We start from the raw sequence: 25,000 nt of genomic DNA, 5'->3' as shown, positions 1-25,000 counted from the left end.
CCTTTGGCCCTTTCTCAAAAGCTGATAAAGACTTTTAGCAACATGGGAAAAATGTGGTATCCAAATAAGATAGAAGACACATGCTCCAAGAAATCTTCTCACTTCTGAAACATTTGTACATTCTTCTTGCATTTTGCTGATAGCATTTATTTTGGATGGAGAAGGCTTTCGGCCATATGGACCACACATATGACCGACCACAAGGACTTCTTTGACTCCAAAAACAGATTTAGCTCCTGAAAGGGTAAGATGAACTTCTTCTAATTTAGATAAGATTTGAGCACAATCATTAATATGATCAGAAACATACTTTCAATATCCAAGCTCATTGAGTTCTTCATTTTTCTCATGAACTTCACATCCTTTGATTGGAACATCATCAAGAAAAGGAAGAGTCAATTGAGGAATATAATCCCTCAATACTGTATGCATAGCATTCATCATGTGAGCTATTGAATTCGTAGCCCCTTGAGGTAGAGTACACATACGGACTAGGCCAAGAGGTGTCTTCATTGTGGTAATGTCACGGCTTTCCAGAGCAAGCTGAAATTGGTCGTAGCTTGAATATAAGTCTCCCATGGAATAGATTTCCCTACCTGCAAAAGCTTCAGCAAACTCATCTACAATTGGTCCTGATCCAACATTTCTTATAGTGACTTTATTGACGGGTTGTAAATCTTGAATAAATCGTAAAGATCCATTCTTCTTAGGTACAGTAAACCATCGATTGGAATATGGAGCTAAAGATGGCTCCAATATTCGCATTTTTATCTTTTCATTTAAAAGTTCCAATAACTTAGGCAAATGAGCCCTTGGAACCGGAATTGGTTTAAGATTCCAAGGCACATGTGGGACCGTAAAAATTACCATTGGTGCCACAATGCTTGGATCCACACAGCCAATTTCATGTGGCTGAAATGAAAAGGCTTTACCATGGTTCTTTAACATCTGCATGAAGATTTGCTTTTCAGCCGGCAAGAGAAAAGAGTCTTCACCAATTTTCAGCTTTTGTAGACTTTCTGCTGTAAATTGGTGACCAATATCTTTAGGATCACGAAGGCTTGGTTGTTTGGATACCCTTTCTGCCAGTCCTTTGCTTTCAGGTGGTAGAGGAGTAGCTACCGGCTTGACCTTCTTATCAACCGTTTTATACTTTGTTTCTACTCTTGCTTCATCCTTGTTTGGCTATCCAAAATCTTCATAATCTACAAATTCTTGAATTATGTCATACATATCCAATGTACATACCTGTATGGACTGATTTTTAGCTTGATTTTCTGCATGAACGGCTATATAAATTTCAACCATTGTATCATTATAATTCAGCCCATAAAATAGTCCTGAAATTTCTTCATCTTTAGGTAAAATATCAATTTGCTTCAGCTCTTGCTCCATATGACTCAAATACTTTCTTTCAACCCTGTTCATGGCTGAAAACTGTTCATAACAGCCTACACCATCGGCTGAAAAAACCTGCAAATCAGCTTTTGCCCTTGCCTCCTTCATATGTGGAGCAATTTTTTGTGACATGATGCACTGCCATAGCCTCCACTTATAGCAGCGCTACCCGAAAACCCTTAAATTCGCGGGCATTAGGAGGAACAGGATGATCTCTCAATCGATCCCTATTCCGATGGTGATTAACACAGACAGTTAGGAATTGAATAGCTTTATCATTATCCTTGCTTCTTATCCGAGCATATGATGAACCATCATCAAGAGCCTTTGTCTCTAAACGAGACTCGGAAATAAATGGTTGTCCAAGAATGATAGGATAACTGCAGGAATCTTGAACAAAGAAATGAAATTCATCTTTTACATTACCAATAGTAACTTGTACATAAGGACATGCTACATAAAGATCGCCAGAGGAGTTATTGGCTGCCTTCATGCGCCATCCTGGGTCCACATCAATGGGCCATCCACCATTCTCATAGAGACTTCTTGATATAACATTAATTTTCGAACCATGGTCTATAAGGGCAATGCATGGAGTTTCTTTCTCACCAATTTTAACAACAGTTTCAGTAGTCGCCCTTGCCCAATGGGTACGGGAATAGTGACTACTAGGAATAAAGTGAGTTTCACTTTCTTCTTGCATGTTGTGAAGAAGAGTCTCTTTCTTATGCATGGGCTGCACTTTAGATTGAGAAGTTCCCACCATTATGGCTTCTTCAGCTTCTACTTCATAAAGTTCTTCATCTTTGGCTTCTATGGCTGCAATCAATTCTTTGATTGCCTCCAATCGAATCCCTTGAGTTTTCAGCTTCTCTTCATCCTGCAAATATACATGAAGTACTTGCAAAAAAGCATGTACAAATTCTTCAGTTTCCTCACCAACATATTGTCTTTTTCATTTAATTACATCAATTATTACATCATGAAATCCTCATTTTACAATACCGAGAATTTCACCTAATGTAAATTCAATTCTACTTCCAAGAATCCTTTCTTCTAGGATCTGTTTAAGATCCGTTGCGGTTTCTATGTCAGACTGCAACTTGTAAGTGGGATTTTTGCTTTTTCTTTTTCCTTCTATCTTCTTTGCTTGAGGGGCATCTCCCATGTCAAATTCTGGTGGCGGCGGATTTTCAGCAGCCTTCTGTTGGTCTGGTTTACTTCTTGTTATGTGTTTAGTTGGTCCTGAAGAAGAAGGACCGGCAACATCTTCTTCTCTTTTCTTCTATCATGGCTTCTTGATTATTAATTTCAGCTAACCGAGCAAAAGCTGAAAATGAATCCACAGGCTCAGACCAACCGGTTCTTCCTCGGATACATTGACTGGCAATGGTTAAATCATCTTTAGTCGCCTTGCCTTGCTCCATGCATTCCAAGGCATGCGTCCACACTTTAGATTTTGCATTAGTTTTACATGCTTTAACAATTTCATTAGTTGGCTCAATTTGCAGCCCATAAGTTGCAGCATCAACAACTGCATAGGCCATTGTTGTTGCCAAATCCTCCAATCTTTTCTTCATGCCACCGTTGCCGAAGTTTGGCTCAAGAGGAAGCCCGGTTTCGGTTGCATGAATTTTACCATCCTTCCAAAAGACTAATTTTTGTGCTTCAACTTCACGGAATGCACCGCACTCCCTTTTGTCATGCTGAAGGCTATCACACCAAATGCAGCGTCTTTTGAAGCCTTCTCGTGTAAGCCTTTGGGTAGTTGACCGACCCCTTTCTTCTACTTTTACATCAAGCCTTTCTACTTTAGAATTAATTTCCGTTAAATTAAGATGGAGATCTCGCATGCTTTTAATTAGCTCGTCCATGACATCCTTCTTTGGAGAAGGAACAGCAGAATTTCTTGGTTGCTTGGCCATAGAGACAAGAGATCAAGAAACTGGGATAGGCTCCTTCATAGATTCAGTTATTGCAGGGGTTGATCCCCATCTTAGGCGCAATCGCTCTCTTCAAGCAATCATATTAACTGCTTCAGTGACATCACTCCAAGCAGTCTTCAATCCCGACTCAGAGTCAGGGTCTTCAAGTCGGTCAATCAATTTCTCCTGAAGAGAAGAATCTGCAACCTTTAAAAATAATTCAATCTTTTGACTTTCCATACCTTGTTGGTCATCAGGATCTAGTTGGGCAAATTTGCTTTCAAATTATTGATGAAGAGCAGTAGCGGTTAGACCCTTATTGGGCCTTTCGACCCATTCGGTGAAGACTTTCTTTGTCATAAGGCCAGAATCTTCAAGGAAAAATTCTTCTCGAAGAGCCTTCTTGAACACAGTCCATCTAGCATCTTTTTCGAAAAGACCATGAATTTGGTCCTAGAGACCATGCACAGCCAAGCGGGCAAAGTAACGGCTCCAGGCATGTTGAGGAACTCCAAAGAAGACCATCTTGTCAGTGTAGAGGTGGATAAAAGAGGACACATTTTTCCCATTAAATTGCTTGATCTCTTGTCTTACTGCTTCTAAGGCTTTAATGGCAGCAGCATCAATCCTCTCTTCTTCTTATCTCCGTTGTTGTTGCAATTGCAACTGCTGCTGAAATTGCAGCTGTTGTTGTTGGCTTTCTTGCATTAGATGAACCAACTGTTGCAAGGCATCTCCTCCTGAACTTGATGATTCTCCCATTGGACTTCTTCTTCCGCAGCGGACCTTCATGTCGCGTTCACCACTGTCGTCGCGTTAAGGGTTGAAGGTCTACCACCGGGGCTTTAGTGCAGAAGAAGAGTTTAGGATTCAAGATTCAAGAAGGGAAAATAGATTGGGGCTTAATAAGATTCGGGATTTAGAAATGATTTAGGTACGGAAGAAGAGTTCAAGCTTTTTCACTATGTACTTAGCATACATGAACGAAAGAAATAAGTCTATCTTGATTACATCAAATGCCTCTGGATACATACATCATATCATAAAGGATATTTTCAGATTCTCAATTTATTTATGAATGTCAAATGCAAGTTCTAATGGTATTTATTTCAAGTACATAGATGGATTTCAACCCTTTGGATCAAGTATATTGATGATAGATTCAAATGCATCCAACATTTGGGCCAAAGATACATGAAATGAATTGAAGTATAATTTTAGCTTAAGCCCTTTTTTAAAACAAAAAATTCCAGCCCATAATCAAGTTCAAAATGAGTGCATAAACTCAAGAAGAAGCACTTCTGATCATTCATGAACAATGTCCTGAAGAAAAGAGGTCATTTTCTTCCATTACAACCATAAAAATCCCATATTTGCTCATAAAAATGGACCATAATAGTGGGCTGCCCTGTTTATGACTGGTTATTTCAGCCCATAACAGCCCGTATGTCTTCAATATCCTCACCCTTTACTTGCCCCAAATTCATCCAAGTACTTGGGTACAAGTCGGGCTTCATTGGACCAAGAATATGGTAGACAAAATGAGAGAAGTCATGCATAAGAGCAGGCTGACTACTCTTCTCTCAGATTTCCCTCTTCTATAGACTATTTCAGCATGCATTTTCGTCAGACCAAAGAGGTAGAGAAGTGGAGCTCTCACCATGTTTACATCTTCAGTAGTTGGGCCTGTTGATCTTCAGTTTGCATGCTCCATTTCATGCACCATAGCTCCAGCTCTCTCCAGTTTGCCTCACACTGTGCAGCCCACATTTTGCGCCGAAAAATGCGGGTTGCTCCCTGCTCAGTCCTTGGTCACTTTTTGACCTACCCGGGTCACTTGCTGGTCACTTAAGTCTGTTACTCTAGGTTCCATGTGGACCTAGTGGACTTTTGGCAAGTTTTGGCATCTTTCTTGGGTTCTAACCATATTTTTGTCCCTGAATTAATGTGATTTATCTTGTACACTGTCAATTACTTCTAGATGACCAAGTTGTAGGTTCCCATAGACTTATTTTTCATAAGTATACATGGTATAAGTGAAAATTATAAAAGAGCTTGTGTAACTAAGGTGGTTATTGGATAACAATGTCTAAATTTTGTATGCAAATTTCTCATATAACTTCCAGTGAAGCTCTTCTATGTTCATAAGAATCCCATGATTTATATTATGAACACTAAACTCTTTGACAATGTGTGCGTGGATTTTAAAATAATAATAAGAATTTTACAAGACTAGAATTGAAAGGGCGGGCCGGAACACACACAGGTGGAGAATAGTATGACGGACGCATTGATGCACTTGAGAAGCTAAAATTGGGAATGTGCGTGCGCAAACATGCATAATTTCAAAACGTAAATGCATAGAAAAATGAATTTTGAAAAATTCGACAACCAAAAGAAAACCCAGAAAGAAGAAAAAATGTACAAAATAACATGCCAGACAGGTATGTTAAATGAGAACATAGTTTTGATAAGGATAGGATGCATTCGCAAGGAGAAAATTGTAAAAACATGCTCGAAATGAGAAAGAAAAGTAATACAAAAAGAGCCAGGGGTCGAAACCTGGCGAGGTGAAAAGGAAAAAGGTCAGCACTGATGTGTTGGACTCGATGAATATGCAAAAATGCAATTCCGAGGGAGGTAAAGTGAGTTCGCATGGGAAAAACAATAAACATGCATCTACTACTAGATGCAAAAATTAATTGTGGAAGATGTGTGCATCGAAATAGAAGACAATAAAAAGAAAAAATGTTAGGACAAGTGTGGATGATCGGGTGATTAGGTTAGAATGCATTTCTGGGATATGAGGAGGCATTCATATGGAAAAAAAAGAAAGTTTCAAGGAGAATAGGGCATGTTTGCATGGAAAAAGGACAAAAAAAGTGCATGAAAAAGACACAAAAACCCGCAAAAATTAATAACGAACAAACCATACCTCAAAATGACTACTGGTAAAAGGGAAAATGGCAAGTGAAAGGTACAAGTTAGGGTTGTCACATCCATTGGCGGTTATGAATCAAAAAGAGTGCATTCACATGGGAACACATCAAGGTGACATAAAATTCTTCAAAAATGAATAACTTGGAAACCGTTGATTAGAACAGGGGGCTGTAAAAAGAAAAAGTGTACCATTCAAAGGGAGGATACATTCACATGGAAACCCATCAAATCAAGCGATAGCGAGAAATAGGGGGAACATCCTCAGAACTACGGTGAGAGAGGATGGGTGGATGGCCAAGGGACCCCATCAGGGTAAAATCTAGTCGTGTCATATGTGTATGATCAGAATCAAGATATGCATGAGTATCTACCTTGTAGACGTGCAAGGATGTATCCCCATACTTGAGACTTGAATGGAAAGGGTGAACGAAGCAACACGAACCTAAGACTTGAGACTCGACAGGACACCAACGTCCCCATACTTAAAACATGACCATCACTTGAAAACAGAAAAAGGAATAGGGTTAGAAACACTTGGCACGATTTTGTAGATAATCGACGGTGATTGTTGATGGCATGCGCGGTATCACAGTCATTTGCACAAGGTACCAAAGCGTCTTTACATCACACATCCATCATGGCAGGTACCATGTAGCAGCACCCAGGGAGGTAGCTCTGTCGGTGAAATTTGTCGGTGATGATGAAGGGTTTAATATTCAACTCACTGTCGCTCACGAAGGAGGATGAAAGAACACACGCTCGCCCCAACTCCCACGTTGCTCAATGAATAATCATGGGAACCCATAACTCACACCCGATTTAGAATGGAACAAGGGAAAAATGATTCAAAGGGAGTATGCCAATGTGCACAATTAATGGGGTAAGAGTATGTTCCAACCCATCTGGCATAGGTTCAAGAAGGCAAGTCAGGGAGCCTGATAGTGCAGTGCATACAATTGAGTGACGTGTCCTATGGTAATGGCAAGAACCCATCCTGTGTGTGTATAGTAAAACGGGAATGTATCTAACTCCAAGTGTCATAATGTCTCTCAATCCTCACCTCTCGATAATTGATTGAGGAAACACCAGTCCCGCTCAGCCCCCCCTCTGTCTCACACTTGGTTGACAGCTATAGGAGGGCAGCATGTTCCTGAAACCCATTGATGTAATCCTCATGGTCACTTGTGCAAAGGGTATATGCCTTGTACGCAATTTATGGTGCAACTGTGCATCTCGCCATGTGCTAGCATACGGTGCAAGAAGGAAGTCCAGGGAGCCTTATAGTGCCATGTAGAGAAACAATTTTGTGCTTTGTGAATTGAGAGGCCCTTCTCCCATGCGTGAGATGCTCTATTCACACATCTCACCTCTCTATTAAATGTAAAGGACAAGGACTAGTCACTCACCCCCCCCTCTGTCTCACGCTCGATTGATAAATATAGAGGGTATCCCATACTCATATCCCCATCCGGTTAGGATGAAAGCTCACAACGCTCTAAGTTTATCGAGGAAGATCAGCTTTGTCTATTGCAGGTATCAACATGAATCGGTTGATAAAGAGGTTGACCCAAGGAGGTAGCCAACAAGGTCAGTGTTGGGATTACATGTTGGAACCTTCGTCTGTTGTAGGAACTAGAAGCACTAGAGAGGTTGTAGGATTCAGCACACCAAGGGAGGTGGCTTGAAAACTTCACTTGTAGAAGTTCGGCTAGAGATTCGTCGGTGACGTTGGACTACGGAGTGTTACCACCTTTTCCATAGCCAGCTTCCCGTCCATTGAGGAAGCTATTGACGGTGATTATTAGGATCCCCACGGGGGTAATACTTCTTGAGACAATAGCCATTAATAAGTAAGGGATCATCCGAAGCATCGACTGTTTGGACTTGGACTGAGCCATTCCGATTGAGGGCAAGTACCTTATAAGGACCTATCCAACATTGTTGAAGCTTTCTTGGAAACTTGCCAAACTGGGAATCATAAGCAAGGACTAAGTCGTTTTCTTTGAACTATTTCTTCTTGATGAAGTTATCATGATAGACCTTTCTACGAGCTTGTGTGGCTTCCATGCACTATAGGGCCATCCTACGGATCTCATCAAGACACTTCAAGTGCAAGAGACGGCATTGCAGGGACTCAACATTGCCCAAGGCGTTCATTGATGGCCATGCACAAAGAGGGTAGCTTGAGTTCAACAAGAAAGACGGCTTCTATTCCATACACTAAAACTGAAAAGGAGTTTGTCCTATAGGTGACTTATGGGAGGTTGTGTACACCCAGAGGGCCTCTATAGCCAATCATCCCAATCATGATTATGTGTGGCTATCATTCATGTCAAAATCAAGGAGAGGATGCAATTGGTAACTTCGACTTGGCTATTAGCTCTAGGGTAATAGGGTGTGGACTTATGATGACAAATCTTGTACAATTCTGTCAATTCTTCCATGATTTTATGAAGAAAGTGGGTACGGGATTGTCAAAATGGGTGATGATATTCTCGTACAGGAACAAAGCCATACTATTCCCATTGTCCTGCTTTAGAGCTTTAGCTTCACACCACTTTGTTACGTAATTTGTATAAACCAAGATGTATCTATTCTATTTCCTTCAGATTGGTGGATCAATGGGACCCATGAAATCAATTCCCCACTTCTCAAATGGCTTCATGGGAAGAATGGGTTGTAGGGGCATGGCACTAGATTTGGTATTCTTTCCCATTCGCTGACACGCATCACACTATTTGTAGTAATCATAGGCATCCTTGTAGAGGATCGGCCACCAATATCCTGCAAGTAATGCCTTTCTAGCTATCACTTCTCCCATGAAGTGTTCACCACATGGCTCGTCATGGCATGCTTTCAATACTATGCTGATTTCTTCTCCTGCAACACATCTTTGCAAGACTTCATCCATGCCTTTCTTGTGCAGAGCACCTCCTAACAGGGTGTAGGGGGTTGATTCCAACATAAGATTCTTCCTCTCACGGCTCAAGATGCCAGGGGACTACTATTGGGTTACTTGAAGGTTGGCTATGTCTCTGTACCACTGTGTACCATGGGGTAATTGTTTCAACTAAGCATCAGGAAGGTCTGGATCATCTTGCTCTTCTTCATCATCACTTTGAGGGAATCGCAAAAGGTGATCAGCCAAGACATTAGGGTGACCAAGTTTGGTAACCACTTCAAAGTTGAACTCCTAAAACAAAATAATCCATCTCATCATTGTTTCCTTCATGTCAGCCTTGTTCATTAGGAACAATAGGGCTCCGTGGTCCATGTAGAATTTGAAATGCATTGATAGCAGATAATGTCGGAACTTCTCCAAATCAAACACCATTGCTAGACACTCAAGCTCCAGCATTGTGTAATTTTACTCTCTATCGATTACTTTCTAGCTTGCATAATAGATTGGTTGATCTAACTTTGAGGGGCCCTTTTGGCATAAGACTGCACCTAAGCCTTCAACTGACGCATCAATATGCACATGGAATTCCTTCATCCAATCAAGTGGTTGTAGGATAGGTGCTTCAATCAAACACTGCTTCAGTGTGTTGAATGCCTCGTCACAATCATTGGTCCATGTAAACTCGACATCTTTTCTCAGGAGTTTATGCAAAGGGACTGCCTTCATCGCAAACTGTGCAATGAATCGCCTGTAATAGTCAACATGGCCAAGGTATCCCCTCAATTGCTTAAGTTTAGTTGGGACTGTCAAGGCGGAAATCTTCTCAATCTTAGCAGGATCTATTGCTATCCCTTGTGCAGAAACAATGTGGCCCAAAAGAACTCCTAATGAGACACCTAAGACAAATTTGTCGGGGTTGAGAGAAATCCCATACTCTCGACATATGTAAAAACACTGCTCTAGGTGTCCCTAATGCTCAAGGATTAGGCTATAGATACAGAAGTCATCAAGATACACCTCCATGAAATCATGTAGATGGTTCTGGAAGGCAGCCATAATCACGCATTGGAAGGTAGCATGGGCATTATAGAGCCCAAATGGCATCACTTTATAAGCATAGGTTCCCCATTCTATTGTGAAGGTTGTTTTGGATTGGTCCTCTTCTACAATTTGGACTTGGTTGTATATGTTGAATCCATCCAAAAGGGAATAGAGCTCATGGCCTACCACTATGTCCAACAATTGGTCTATGAAGGGGATAGAGAAATGATCCTTTTTTGTCTTGGAATTTAGCTTTTCAAAGTCCACACATATTCAAAGTTTCCTGTTATTCTTGGGTATGACCACAATGGGTGAAACTCATTCACTATTAGCCACTAGGTACATAAACTCAGCTTCCAAAAGCTTCAATAGTTTGGCCTTCACCAGAGCAGAATAATTAGGATTCATGCACCTCTATTTTTGCCTCACAGGTTTTGCATTAGGCTCTAGGTCGATGTGGTGTTGGCATACTATGGGATCAATCCCCTTTAGATCTTTGTACGACCATGCAAACACGTCTAAGTTCTCCTTTAGTAGGTCTCGCATGGCCACTAGTTCCTCTTCTGGAAGATTTAGACCCAGGCGACATTTAGTACCGTCAGCATCCACAAATGTCAATTGATTTTCACTTTCCACTTCATGGATAAATGTCCCACGAACTGCCTCTGGGTAAAGATCCAACTCCTTCAAAGGAGTGGTCTCATCTTCTAATGATCTATTGGAACTACTATTGTGTTTTAATGAAGGCTTAGCTCACTCTTTGGGAGGCTGAAAATGTATCATTGAGGTTTTGGGTTTAGGTTGGGGATAAAATACTTCTTGGCTCAAGGATCCATCTTCTAAAGATGCATCTAAGAATGTCACATGACAGGAATTTTCTATGCTATGTTTAACCTACAAGACTGGGGATTGTTGATAAGGTGCATCATCATCATCTTCTTTAAGGAAGGGTACCTTTGGACGACAAGAGCTACTATTAAAGGAAGGACTTGAAAGTATATGAGAGATTCGATGGGGATGCACAACAACCATACCATCTTCTGTATGCCTCACATAAAGTGAATAATCAGCTTTGCTTTGCTGAAATCCCATACTGCATAAGAATTTGCTGATTCTATCACACCATGCTCTTGGTGCTTGCTTCAATCCATATAAAGCCTTCTTCAACTTGCATACATAATGTGGGTATTTTGGATCCACATAGCCCTCTGGTTGATCCATGTACACTTCCTCTTCTAAGTTTCCATTCAAAAATGCATTTTTCACATCCATTTGATAAAGCCTCCAACCATAGTTAGAAGCCAAAGCAATTACCGATCTTATTGTCATCATTTTAGCTACTAGACCGAATGTTTCTTCATAGTCCAAACCATAAGTTTGTGCATATCCTTTTGCAACTAGCCTTGCTTTATATCTTTCAAGAGAACCATCCGACGTACATTTGACCTTGTAAACCCATTTACATCCAATGGACTTCTTGCCATAAGGTAGTTTCACCAAAACCCAAGTCTTGTTTTTCCTTAGTGCATTCATCTCTTCATCCATTGCTTGTATCCACTCTTTGCTCTCTACTGCTTCTTCAAAGCAAGTAGGCTCCACATGTTGTACATAAGAAACCATGTATGCATAATGCATTTTCATGAATCCATTATAAGTCAATCTATCAATTGGATACCTTACTCTTTCTGACCTTCTCAATTGAGGTGCACTACCGTGTGTCTCATTTGATCTAGCATGTGGTGGCACATACTTTCCTGCACTTCTAGTGCCAGGTGTTTTAACATGCGGAATACCATACTCATCATCTATAGATTCATCTTCTGAACTTTCAGTCATTGGTCTCTTACCTTTTGCAACTTCTGCACTCCTTTGTGCATTTCTCAATCTACCACTCCATGGACTGTAGCTGCCACTGCTTTCCACATTTTCTTGAGGTCCTGAAGCATCTTCCACTACTGATTTTCAGCCTTACTGTTTGCTGAAATTTTCCTTCCATATCCATTATCATCATTGCTTTCATAGAAATCAACATCCACTGCAATTTTAGGCTTGTAGCATGATTCATATTCACTGAATTTGACATCCCTGCTTATGTATACTTCCTTACTCACTAGATCATAGCATTTCTATTCCTTCTTCTCATCAAGATATCCAAGGAAAAATGCATTTTACAGCCTTAGGTTCCATCTTCTTTCTCAAATCATCCAGAACATGAACATAACAAACACATCCAAAGACTCTAAAGTATGCAACAGTGGGTTTCATGCCATACATTCTCTCATATGGTGACATATTATGAATCAAGGCTGTATGTGTTCTATTCATAATGTGAACTGCAGTATGCACTGCTTTTGCCCAATATGACAATGGCATATTCATTTGGTTCATCATTTCCCTTGCAACCTCTACAATAATCCGATTCTTCCTTTCAGCCACACTATTTTGTTGAGGTGTATACCTGCATGTCAATTGCCTTTTGATACCATGATCTCTCAAGAAGTCACAAAACTCATATGACATGTACTCTCCACCATATCTGACCTCAAACATTTTATGTAGCATCCAAACTACTTTTCATCCAATAGATTTAAATTCCAAGAACTTTTCAAATGCTTCACTTTTATGCTGCATAAAGTACACCCAAGTCATTCTGCTGAAATCATCAATGAAGGTGATATAGAATCTACATTTTCCGCTCATGGAAACATTCTGACATGGACCCCAAATATCTGAGTGTATTATTTCCAAAGGATAGCTGCTTATTCTCCCCCTCTTTGGAAATGGCAATCTGGACTGCTTGCCAAATTGACAAGCCTCACATACATGATCAAAATTCACATATCCTAAATGCGGTAAACCACGGACTATCTGTTTTGATTGCATTTGCTTCAATCTTTGCAAATTAACATGACCAATCCGTCTATGCCAGAATTCCACATCCTTATCTTGCCCATGTCCTCTCTCAACATACATAGAGTTTTGAATCACTGGAGTACTTGCATCCAAAGCAAACAATCTCCCTTTATTTCTACCATGAGCAATCACCCTACCACCTCTCCCATTATGGAACTCTTCAATGAAACATCCAAACTTATTGAATCTCACCTGCAATCCTTGATCTGTCATTTGACCAACCGATGGTAGGTTCTTAGTTATTGTGGGCACATAAAGTACATCACCAAGCTTGTTCTCAATCCCATCTTTAGTAATAAGTGGCACACTACCAATATGAGTAATTTTGTGTAAAATATCATCACCAGTGGCAACATATTCATCATTCTGCACTTGCTCCTTGCTATCAAACCACTCAGCATGATGAGTCATGTGGTTTGTAGCTCCTAAATCCAAAAACCAGTCATTCTCATGAGGAGGATGAGTCATGCTCCCAAGCACATGCTCCATAGCAAATAAATGACCTCTAGGCGATCCACCTCTAGGTCCATAACCTGTACCACCATAAGTGCATGCATAGTGGCCATATTGGGTCCTTCCATGATCCCTAGACATAGCATTCTGTTTTTGATAACAATCCCTCTCAAAGTTACCAAAATGCCCACAATAATGACAAGTGCCATCTCTTTGTGGAGAAGGACTAGACCGTCCTCTACCTCTAGGGAAAGATCCCCCCCTGCCTCTATGCATGAAGTCACCACGACCAAAGTTACCTCTTCCACGAGCAAAACCATAATTACTACAACCAGGTGAAGAGCCTCTAGCTCTAGATGAGCTGCCATGACCTCTCTGGTGATAGAAAACACTATCTCCACCTGCATTTTTGCCACTACTAGATGCATTCAATCCCAACTTGATTTCTTCTGTAAGTAGAAATCCAATAAGCTCCTCAAAGTCAGGCATAGAGCCTTCCCTAACGGAAATAGAGGTATCCAAAGATTTAAAAGTTGGTCCAAGCCCATTTAGTGTCACTGACACTAAATCATCATCATCAACAGGTGCATTAATGGATGCAAGGTCTTCTGCAATTTACTTGATTTCTGCCACATAGTCACTGATACTGCGATTGCCTCTCCATGCACCATGTAATCTCTGCTTAAGTTGTATCTTACGAGCCTCTGTACATGTTCCATACATTTTTTCTATGATTTCCCATGCCTCCTTACAAGTACTTGCCTTTTTTATATGAGGAATCAATGTTTCTGAAATACATACAGAGATCCAATGCGAAACCTTCATGTTCTTCCCAGTCCAATCCTTGTACGCTTTCTTTTGCTCTTCAGTTGGATGTTCGAGAACTTCTAGACATTGATCATCACCTGTTATGAGATCCCATAGACCTCTACCCATCAAAAAATTCTCCATCCTGTAGGACCAAACACTATAGTTGTCTTTGGTCAATTTGTCTCCCATGATCTGAGTGATCTGTGCCATGTCAGAAATTATGACTGCTGCAGATTCAGAAGAAAACAACAATACAATCTGTCCAAAAATGGTATTCAACAATATGACTATCATACATGTGTCCAAAAACTATCATATACATCCATCCATGATGCCAACATGTCATACATTCAGTTCCCAGCAAGAACCATCCAAATCGGATTCCACACGATGTCTGTATGACCCGAAATGCATTAAAACATGGGTCTAAAGTTGACCACTTTTCCTACAATTTTTAAATTTCTTTTGGCTTAAAAGGAAGAGAGAGAAGTCTTCTCCCTAATCTGTGTTCTCCCAGCTTGACCTGCGTGAAGGAAGGATGGCGAATGCCGCTGCTCTTGCTGGACATGTCCAGCTCTCTGCTGCCCCAACCTCTCAGAATCAACTCTCACAGGAACAGAGCACACCACAATCCTGCAAACACTATGTTCAGACCACTGCTGTAAAGGCCTCTGAAGATAACTCAGCACTAGTAGTTGCAACCTTGCATGAAGTAGTTCCCTCATCTATAAATCCTTCTTTGACATCTGCACATTCCTTTAGAAGTATAGCAACCAGCATCTGGAGATCAGAAGACTCTTTGTTTGTAATTGCCAGATCACGCTCTCTTTTCCTCAGCTCAGCCTTCAATTCTCTAAGTGTATTTTCTAACATTGCGCAAATCCTCTCCACGAGCTTTAGCTATCGCTGGTCCATTATTTAACTGGAATAGACCTTGAGCCTTGATCTCCTCTACATAAAGTTGTTTGTACATACCAACCATCCCTTGAAGTGATGTTATGAGCTCAGTCTATTCCTCAAACTTTTTTAGAATTGCAGAAACTTTTTGAGCAGCCTCTTCCACTCACTTTTTAAGTTCTGAATCAAATGCATCCTTTAGCTCCTTCTCACACTCCTCATTTTGATGACTAAGAGACCTGATAAGGGTACAAAGTTGACTGTTTTGCTCAACCAATCCTCGAATATCAAGATGATCCGATATAACAGCATCTGAAGCTGTAGTTGCTGAGAAGGAAGAAGTGGCGACTCCTTGGTAGGATGATGACGATGACGATGACTGTACTGGGCACAAGAAGAAGGAGGCACTCTCTTTCCTCGTCATTTGAATCGGTGGCCTAAGAAGCTATCGCAGCAGTAGCTGCTCCTCTAATGCACCGAGCAAGGTGATTGCTCAGTGAAGTTCCTAGATCAATGTCTTACACTTAGGAAGACTGGGATTTAGGAGCATCTCGCCTAAATAGCCAGCCATGGTTCTTGTTTGAGCTCTCGGTGATATGCACATCCCTCACAGGGTAGGTGATTTGCCAATCAAATTCAAGTCGATGCTTGTACCGGGAAAAATACAGCATAGATGGGTTCTGAAGTGCCTTAGCCCTTTGTGCTCCTAGCATCCATACACGAACCGATTTTACATCCAAAGTGAACCGATTTCTTGCTATTATATATCATTTCCAGCCTCCTTTGGCTTCTAGAAAACCCTCAATGTGAGCTCAATAGCCCACAAATTTGAGCCCCAATAGCTCTTCCAATTGATGTACCTACTTTGAGTGGTTTAGATAGGGATTTGTACCTCATTTAATGATGGACAGCAAGCATTCAATCTGATGTAGACCTCGATTTGACGCGCTCCTCACATCAATCCTTCACTCCTGCTCTGATACCAAATGAAAGTATATGAGAGATTCGATGGGGATGCACAATGAAAGGTGGTTGAGACAAGGAGAGGCTCAAGCTTTCTTCATTCTCTTCTTCTTCAATATTCTCCCACCATATCTCAAAAACAGTTCATACACTAAAATGGTATCCTCAAAAGATAGATACCCCCAAACTTAAGGACACTTTACATACAACAATATGATAAGGCTTAGACTATGCCTTAGACTTTGGCTTATTTCTCAACAGGACTATTCTTCTTAATCCATTTCTTATAAAGGCTTTGCTCATGACGTGACTCATTAATCAGTCCAAAGGTACCATAATCATTCTGTCGAGCATCAGAGAGGGATCTTCTGCTTCTGAGGCTTCATAAACTTCTTCCTCATCTTCGTCTTCTGTGAGTAGGATAGATCCTTCTAGATCACTTTCATAATCTTCTTCTACATTATCACCTTCATCTGCTTGAGGTTCTGTTTCTACATTGGTGACTGCTATGTAAGAGAAGAACAAACTCTCTATTATGTCCTCTACTTCTGCTTTTGCTTCTACTTCTATCTTTGTGTCTATCTCTATCTTTGCTTCTGTCTTTGTCTCTGGCTCTGTCTCTAGCTATGTCTCTATGACGACTACCATATAACAGGGAGAACAATACATCCATGCTTTTATTTTGCTGTCAGAGGGGCTTTCAAAAGTCAATTCGGGTTCAGGTAGGAGGTATTCTCCCATGGACAAGGACTTTTCTTCTTTCCGTAGTTGGCTTACAGTGCCCACTATTAGGAACTATGCCTCTATTTTCTCAGGAAAGATTTGTTTGATGGCCTTTTCATCTCCTGATGTACCATCTGTTACTTCATTGGAGGAATCGGTTACAACTTCGATGGACATGGATCCAATACCTTTTTGTGATCCATACAACTTCAACTCTACTTTGTTGGGTCCTCTGCGGAGGGTTAGGGTTCCTTTGAACCAATCCATCCTTGCTCTTGCTTTAAAAAGCCAAGGTCTTCCCAACAATAGAGGGTATGAGATGTCGTAAGAATTTGATTTTACCACCAAATATGTCAGCCAATAGTGTCTTCCTACGAGGGTTGTCTTTACGTACAGGAGAATGCCCAGTGGTTTGATTTTGCTTTGGTCTGCCAATCTAATAAGCCACTGTGTAGTTTGCATTCCTTGCAAGCCTAGATCCTTCATTGTCATGTCTGTCATTATGTTTACTGATGAGCCTCTATCAATCAATGTATCTGCAATAAAGCACCCCTCAATCCATATGCCAATCTCTGGGATCTCAGGATCCAGGAAGGCGTTAGCCACATCTAATTCCTTCATAGGTTCTGAGGCTGTATTGGACTTGGTCACCATAGAAGGAACAATTCTTAATCCTCTTCTTCTAGTCAATATGATTTTGAATTTTTTTCGACAACTAGGAGAAAACATCAACAACTATCATAATGTTAAGTTTGGTTTAAAAGTGTCTAGGTCTTTGACCAAATCATACCTTTGATAGGATCCACAAGCTTTTCCAATCAGCTCGGAAATGGAGCCATGCCCACTTTCATCTTCCCTTTTTCTTCTAGGAGTGGCAACATCTGCGCTTCTTCTTCATGAGGAGGTACTTTTGCATCCTCTATTTCCTAGACTTCTAGTCCGGTCTTTGTGGCTCTCTATTGCTCTGTAGTGCTCTATACTTCATTGTTCTGGATTACATTGTTCTGCTTTTCCTTAGAAAGGTTAAACTTCATAGTCTTGATAGAGGGAACATTCTCTTTTGGAACTATGGGTTCTCCTTTCTTTGCATGCGTTATTGTGGCCACTTCCAATTCCACCAAATTGGAAGTAAGTTCTTAGGTCTTCTGTTGGGTATCAAAAGTAAATTTCAAAGCAGGTGGACTTGGACAATCTTTTGGAGTGTGGCCTTCTTCTTTGCATTGACTGCATAAGGGCTTGTAATCCACATATCTTCTAGGGTTTGGACAATTCGGTGAGATATGACCCTTTTCTCCACATTTGTAACACTGCACCTCTAATCTCTGACCATTTAACTCTGAGAGGGAAACCTCCTTGGACCAAAACTAGGACCAAAATCCCTAAGCTTTGGTTCAATGTCTTGTGTTGTCATTTTGGATTCTAACAAGTTGAATCTTGCATCTTTATCTTTTTTTCTTTGTTCATGCATCTCTTTTCAGAGATCAGATATCCTCTATATGGTTCTTCCTCAAACAATATGAACAGAAGGCTCCAGGAATGGTTGGTTTTTGGGCATATTCAGTTGCTAAATGTCTCCCTTGATGGCACTTTTTGCACCATTTATTAGAACACATCACATCTCTCCCACCTCCAGTAGGAGTGAATATATTGGTGGTCTTCACTTTCAGCATCTGTAGTTGTTCTATACTCACATCCATAAGCTCTTTCTTGATACTTGCCACTGAATTGAACAGGTAGTCCTTCATATTTTCACCTCTCGGAGTACTTATAGTAGGGTTTTGGGAAGATTCTATGATTACTGCATACACTAGTTGGGTTGATCTAGAGAGTCCTCTATTCTCGTTTTGATTCAGAGCTCGTGTTGAGACTTGGGATTATTGATTCCAGTGGATAGGATTCCACTATTGTTGAGTTTCCATTGGAGGAATTGTTTGAGACCACTATTATTGTGGTTGAACTATCATTTTAGGCATTGTCATTTGTAGCCACTATGGATTAGGTGCATTTTACTGTGGCACTGTTTGCATTTAGGGGTAGGGATAGGGAACTGTCTGTGGAATTGCATTTGGTGGGTATACCATTCCTGGTATGGGAGGAGGTAAGACTCCTCTTCCTGAGGTCATTGACAACCTTGCTTCAACTTGTCATATAGTATTGCACCTTCCACTATAGCTTGCAGATTGACTAGCCTTCTCAATTCCATAAGCTTGTGAACTTCTAGTTGTAGGCCTCTGAGGAATACTCTTTTTTGGATGCCTTCATCCAAATGATGATTGGTCCATCTCTTTAGGATGGATTCCATTCGCAAGACATAAGCTTCTACTCTTTCTCCACAGGACTGTCATGAACTCCTATCACATCCTCTCTTCAAAATCTTAACTTCAAAACCTTCACGCCTGAATTTACTGAGGTTGTCCCATGTGCCAAAATTTCCTATTGCTTGTCTCTCATACCACTGAAATTCCACACCCTTGAAAGTGGCGGGGAATATTGCTAACTAATGCTCAAGGGTTCTGGCATTGTTAACCACACATGATACCATAAACTCTACTATATGAAGATCAGGATCTTCATTGTACTCTCCCTTAAAAATGGGTAGTGGAACTACATTTGCTGGCCTATTATCAATTATTTCCAGGATGGATATGACTAGGAAGGGAACCTTGAGTCACCATGGGTACTTCTATAAAGAGTGCTTTTAAGGCATTAAAGCAGGTTTCTGTTGCAAGTTTGTTCTCGGCCTTGATTTTTGCATTTTCTCTTCTCACATACCTTTGGACTCATTCTAGTGCTTGCCTCTTGATTGTGTCACTCATCAGGGGGTTGGCTCCAACCAATTAATATATACTCAACTAAATAGAATCAAAGGGGCTTTAGTACCTGGAGGACTCTCTAGCCAACATCTCTTCTACTTCCTTCTTTTCTATGTCTATGAATTCAGCTTTCAAACCACTACAAAGGGGGAGAACTCATTCTTCTGAGGATCATTGTTGTGCCATCATCATAATCATGCTAGCTTCTAATAGTTTCAATAGTGTATGTTGTGAAGAACACCCTATTTACCAACTTCTAGTGGGTTGCTAATTGGACAAACAGGAGATTGTCAATGCACCAGGCATCCCATGTGTCCTACTGTTGAACATCTACGAACAAATTCCAACTCTTTTCTTTCTTTTTTTTGTGAACCTCCACTAACCATGACTCCTAAAACTTCTTCACAATCTTCCACTTGATGATGTCTGAAAACTTCTCAATGAATGCCAAATCTTCTATGGATAGTCATTCTCTCTGTTTTTGCACTTCAGTTTGTTCCCAAACAATTTGCCACCAAGATGCACATCTCTGTTGCTTCAACTGATAGAGGAAATAGTCCCCCACATAGAGCCTGCATCATGATGGTAATATGTTTCTGCCATTGTGGAATGAACTTCTTGTGGAAAAAGACATTAGTAATAAGAATATCCAATTCTTCAATGGAAGAAGGAACTTTGCAAATATCCATTGAATTCTTCTCTTCTTGGCAATGACATTTCCCTCATTTTCAGCCTCTTCTAATGCTTGTTGATGGCAAGCTTCCTCAGCTGCGCACCAAAACCATGGAGCCCCAAGAGAGACACCAAGGAAAAAGGGTTTCTACTACAAAGAAAATCTATCTTGTAATATCAACAAGCTTTTGTTTCATCCTTTAGAGAACCACAACAAGGAAAAGAACACCACTAGCAAGAAATCTTCACGCAGTTTCATAGAAACAATTCTCCCATGGCTTTAACTTCAACAAAATTCATCACTCTCTTTGTATTCTTCATAGAATTATTTGACCAATAAAGAGAATACCAAAGAAACACCACTTTGAATGGAAAAATATCACATAGTATTCATCTTCATTTTATCTTCATAGTTTTCTCTCACAATCTCTTATAGATAGAGACATTGTTTGGCATAGAATTGGCTATCTCTGACTATCTCTTTCTCTCTCAATCAATAGTACTTCATATTATCACTAAAATAATCAATAATAACTCATAATACTCCTTTCGTCGTGGATTTCCCTTCCAGAAGGTGTGTCTGATATGAAAGGTCACTAGAGCAACTACAGTGACTCCTCACAGCTCACTACTGTCACTTCACTCCAGACTTCTCTTGAGTCTTTAGCAGTTACTTCTTCCACTTTCTTGAGCTCTTTTAAACTTATATTCACCTATTTTCAAGGCTAGAAAACTTTCCTAAAGTCACACATACATTCCACAGAACACTTATAGAAGCATATAGAACAAAAACAAAGGCTCTACAGAAGCTCAACAGAAGGTTATAGAAGGTCAACAGAAAGCATCAGAACCTCATAACTCATACTAAAACCAATCCAAACTATCAAAAACCATTCACAGAGCTTTCAAACAATACCAACCTTCATCAATCATCAATCCATGCTTCATATAGAAGAAAATCGTAACAAAACTGAAGCTAAACAAAACCTATTAGAACATCACAGAGCCTCATATCTCTATTGAAAATCATCATGAGCTTCCAAAACATAATCAATCTCATCCAAAACACTTTCAAAAACTTCCAAAACAACCATCCATCACTCAAAATCCATAAAAAATTAACCATTCAAGCCTCATAAATAACAAAAATCAACAAAAAAAACCTAGCAATTCAGCATTCAACAATAAGGCAGTGCTGAATGACTCTGTGCCACTATACCTCTTAATACATAAAATAAGATTGAAATCTATATAAAAAGAGCAATAAACAAATCAAATTTTGAACCATATTGAGTACATAAAACCCCCTCTCTCCCTACCATGTAGGGTTTTCTTGCGATGGGTAGGTTAAGAGGTGTTTCCTTTTGGTAGTGAGACTTTGTCAAGCATGAATCAAGAGAGGGATCCACTACAGAAGATGTTTACTGGGTGACTCTGAATGAGTCAATAAAAGCTCAATATAGAATTAGAGATATGGATGTGATTGAGCTAGATCTCCATACCTTGGATGAGCCACAACCAATTAAATCAGAATCTACGGTTAGTTTTGAAGAGAGGAAGGACTACATGTCTTTGTTTGAAGAATCTTGTGATATTTTTGCATGGAGCTAGAGCTGGGGGGTATTCCTCCTAGTTTGGTTGTGTACACTATGTTAGAATGTTGGATATAGAGCATGGCAAAAGCTATGGTGGATAGAAGATGAAGGTTAGATTCATGTTGACATAGACAATGAGTAGAAAACTATTATACAAGTGAATTAGGTTCCAAGATGGAAGCTTGGACTCATAAACACAATCTTTTCTAATGGACTGACAATGACACTAACTCAAAGAGAAAAAAATCATGATATATTATATTAAAAAGGAGAGCAAGTATAATGCTTTATAGGAATAGACTCGGAAGTACTTTCCACCAGTGTGCATATGGGAATTTTCATCCTGAGCTCACACTGCTCCATACAAAGAGGCTAAGCCAGGTGTGATTGCCAACATCTCAACATACTATTCCCCTGAAGGAAGGTAGCCACTCGCTTTGATAAAAACAAAAGTGTATGCCTTTTGAGCTAAGGGATGAACTATTTGAGAAGGTGCAAGAATTACGTAAGGTTGGCATGATATTTCCTGTACAATAGACGAAGTGGTGTTCACTAGTAGTTATCTAGAAAAAGAAAAATAATGAAATTTGGCTTTGTGTAGATTTTAGGGAGCTTAATAAATAGATGGTTAAAGATTACTATCCACTGCCATTCGTTGATCAAATTCTAGATCAGTTAACAGGTAGGGATATCTATTTGTTTATGAACTACTTTGTTGGTTATAACCAAATGGCTATCACAGATGAAGATGAATTAAAAACAACATTTATCACTCTATTTGGCACCTTTGTGTATCATGTGATGGCTTTTGGCCTATGTAATGCATTAGGGTCCTAATAACATACATCAGATAAATCTTTTGGTGATATTTTTTCCATAGGAGTTGAAAGTCTTTATTGATGACCTAGGGACATCCACTACAAAGGAGAGATAGTTGATTATTTTATGAATTTTTTTTGAATGTTATAGATAGTTTTGCATTGCTTTGAATCCAAGAAAATGTGTCTTTGGAGTACGCTATGGATTACTATTGGACCATGTGGTTAGCTCGATTAAAACAAATCCTAAAAAGATAAAGGTTATAATCGCTATGAGTCCATCACATACTCCTAAAAAAGTACACACCTTTTCATTATTAGTCATTTTCTATTTTTTGGAGTGATCCATGTCAAGTATCCTTCAAGGATGTGAAACAAGAATTGGCAAAAGCGCTACCAATCCTAAAAGCACCTAAGAGGTGTGAGATATTTTATATATTTTCAGCAGCTATGATGTATAGTATTAGTAGCTATTTAGCTCAAATTTGGAGAAAAAGTGGTACCATCTGGTTGAATTCGCTAGTTGCTAGTTGGGGGTGTCCAAGATTTCATGGAGAAGTTGTGCCTTGGGATGATCTTTGCAATGAAGAAATTTAGATACTACATCGTATATGAAAAGCTAGTATTTTATATGAAGGTAGAGGGACTAAGACTATTGTTGAATAACTTGCAGCCACTTAACTACCTAGCAAAGTGGCCGATCACTTTGCAAGAAGTTGATTATGAAATTAGAAGTAAGTTGCCAAAGTTGCAAGGTATCATTGAATGTCTTGTGGATTTTGGGAAGCCAAAGGAAGTCTTGTGGTGGTTGAAGAGGTATTGACCTCAAGGATCTATTCAAAATTAATACAGCCTCCATTCCATCTTGGTATATTGCCATAACGCACTATTTATCCATAGGAGAGACTAGAGTTTCTTTGTCAAAGGGTGAAAAGAGGAAAATTAGGTAGCAAGCTTTGAAATTGGCCTTGACTACAAGAACACTATATCCATAAGGGATTGATGATATTTATCACCAATATATTATGCCTGATGAGCTTCCATTTATCTTGGAAGAGTGTCATGACTTCTTGATGGAGGGCACTTTGCTAGACGGTTAGATGCATAAAAAGCCTTGAGAGATGAATATTGGTGGCTGCTCATTTTCCAAGATACATTTGTGTACATTAAGAGATGTGATACATGTCTGAGACATGATAATAGGGAGATTAGGAAGCCCCATTGATTCATACTATGGCTATACTACCATTTCAAAAGTAGGACAATGCTTCACCACCTTTGAGCTAGGAAGTATAAGTTCACTAAGGGTCAATTGGTGTTATATTATGATGCCCATCATGAGCTCTTTTCAAGCAAGTTGGAGCCCAAGTGGGATGGTCTTTATTATAATATTATTTGTATAGGAAAAAATGGCTCTAAAACTCTTTTAGCAGATTTGCAAGGGGTAGATTTCAAAACTAAAGTAAATCAATAAATTGAACTCCTATTATGTATAGGGCTTAATGTTGCACTTGGTGCCTTTGCATGTGCTTCAAGATTCAACTTAAACTTACAAAGGGTACCAAGACTATTGGATAGAGAAAATCATTCCTTATCTTGAGCATCCATATTTAGGGCAGCATTACAACCAAGGTAAAATGATTTGGTGGAGTAAGGCTTATCACATTACTAAGTGGTAAGATGGATCTTTAATGTGGGATATTAAGTTCTATTGCCATTACTATCATAGAGTTCTTGCTAGCATCCCTATTGAGTTCAGTGAGGAACAAGTGATTATACCTCTCTTACATCCTCTCTCTTGATTAGGCTTTGATTATCACAAGTATGAATAGGTTGGTTGCCATGGCAAGTCACAACAATGAAGCCTTGATTTACATACTATATTTTGGTGGAGGTTCCTGAGGACCTAGTAAGAATGCAAGTGTTAGGGTTTTCATAAAAAATCCCCTTCATCTCGTGGTTTAAAAAATGGGAGTGTATTTAAGCATTAATTTTATGAATAACATGGCAGAATATAAGGCCTTGCTTATGGGGTTAAATCTAGCCAAACGTGGTGGTATTCATTGGTAATTGGTGAAGGGAAACTCGTAGTTAGTGATCAACCAATTAAATGGGACTATGGTATGAGAGATCCCAT

Source organism: Lygodium microphyllum, chromosome 25 (assembly GCF_053477565.2).
Source record: "Lygodium microphyllum isolate KBCC chromosome 25, Lygodium_microphyllum_v1.1.10, whole genome shotgun sequence".
NCBI lineage: Eukaryota > Viridiplantae > Streptophyta > Polypodiopsida > Schizaeales > Lygodiaceae > Lygodium > Lygodium microphyllum.
The sequence above is the reverse complement of the archived record's forward strand: the minus strand, read 5'-3'. Positions refer to the sequence as shown.